Source organism: Crocuta crocuta, unplaced genomic scaffold, assembly GCF_008692635.1.
Source record: "Crocuta crocuta isolate KB4526 unplaced genomic scaffold, BGI_CrCroc_1.0 scaffold528, whole genome shotgun sequence".
In the NCBI taxonomy this organism is placed as follows: Eukaryota; Metazoa; Chordata; class Mammalia; order Carnivora; family Hyaenidae; genus Crocuta; species Crocuta crocuta.
Genome location: NW_027530010.1, coordinates 813,174 through 815,114, shown reverse-complemented (window position 1 = coordinate 815,114; position 1,941 = coordinate 813,174).

Below are 1,941 nucleotides of genomic sequence, written 5' to 3'. Positions count from 1 at the left end.
AGAAAGAGCCTGTAAAAGTAGGCCTATTAGGGGCGCCTGGGTGGCTCAGTCGGTTAAGCATCTGACTTTGGCTCAGGTCACGATCTCACAGTTCGTGAGTTCGAGCCCCACGTCAGGCTCTGTGTTGACGGCTCACAGCCTGGAGCTGCTTCGGATTCTGTGTCTCATTCTCTCTGTGCCCCTCCCCCACTATGCTCTTTATCTCAAAAATAAATAAAAAACAAAAATAATTTTTTAAAAAAGTAGGCCTATTATCGTCCCTAAAATTATTGCCGGGATCTGGGATTTTACATTGTCTGGTGGGAAACTCTGGGGACAGAAGACAGTGTTTCTTCAACTCTGCTCCGGAGTTCTGGCTGCAGGGGAGGCTGGAAGGCAGGGGAGCCTTCCCCAAGTGGCGCGAGCAGCGAGGGCACTGGCCAAAGTCCCACCCTCTGGGAGCCCTTCCCCGGCTCAGGTCCCCGATCCTGCCCCCAGCCCCGGGCCCCCTGTGTGTGACACCAGCCTCACAGAGCAGGACCTCGGGACTGTCCCCAGCTGCGCTGTTCCATTTTTACGAAAGCGAGGAGGTTCCTTTCACTTTTCTGAGCCTTATTCTCCTCATCCTTAGAGGGGGACACGCACCGCTGCCGGGCCGGGCGTCGCTCCCCAGGCTGGGCAGCAGCGGCCCTCCGCATGCAGTGACGGGAGATGACCTCTGGGTGGCGCCCACGCCCGGGGGCGCGGCTCTCCATCCCACTTCCCGGTGTCTCTACCTCCGCTTCTCCTCCTGCGCCCCCCGCCCCCGCCTTCTCCCCCCATTCCCGCTTCACCCAACCGCGACCTCGACAGAAGGCCGAACACCAAGACCAAGAGGGGGCCTCTCCATGCGGAGGATGCGGAGACTGAGGCCCCAACAGGTGTCGGACCTGAAGACAGGAGGCCAGGAGTCCCCGTGTCCGGGGCTCACCCATCGCGGCTTTCAGGTTCCACTTTTCCCCTAGAACAGAACCGTTTCCCCGTGAAATCGAATGAAACTCAACGTACATAAAACAGACAAAAGTTGGGCAGCTCTGGCAAAGGGGGGAGGGTGCAGGGCGCCCCTGTGCCCCCGAACCCGGCCCTCGGGCAGGCCCTGAGGTCCCTCTCAGGCATCCAGCAAATACGTAAGGGGCAGATCCGAAAACTGGGGTGAGATCAAAGAAGACCCCCTGAAAGGGTCTCAGAGGCCCNCCCCGGCCGCCCCCTCCCCACCCCCTGCATCTCAGGAGGGGGGGCGGCTCACCTTTCTCCAGCATGAACAGCTGAGTCAGAGGGGGGATGGCCCCGAAGTCACCGGCCAGGCTGCGCAGGGGCCACACGGGACGGTGGCGGACCCGCTGAAGCCGACGAACACGACGCAGCGCAGGCGTCCACCCTGTCCAGCACCCAGCGGACCTCCACGAGGTCAGGGCCGGGGGCGGGCGCCTCCNGATGTCCCCGGCAACCGGCCCCGCCCGCCCCGCCTGCCAGGGGCCAGGGGCCAGGGTCGCCTTTCCCGGTGGCCCGGCCACACCCCTGCACACCTCGTTTCCGCGGGGACCACGTAGAAGGCTGTGCCCAGGTCTCGGGCGCATGGGGGTCACCAGGAGCGGGAGGAGCGAGCTGTGTGCAAGCTGGAAAGCGGACCCTGCAGCCCTGCGGCCGCCGCACCCCTGCCCCCTCAGGGCCGGCCCTGCCCTCGGAGATAACACGGAGGTGAAAGGGCTCCGTCCGCATCTCAGCCTCCACCCTCAGCCCGTGGGTCCCTCGCTGCAATNACACCGAGGGGTCAAGGGGCGCAGGCTGGGGGGCCGCAGGGTGGGAGGTGCGGAGCCGCGAACGCACGTCGGGGAACGGGGGAGGGGGGCGGCGCGGGTCTCTCGGAGCTGCGGCCCGGCCTCGACCTGAAGCTTCGTCCAAAACCTGGAAAAAAGAAAGGCC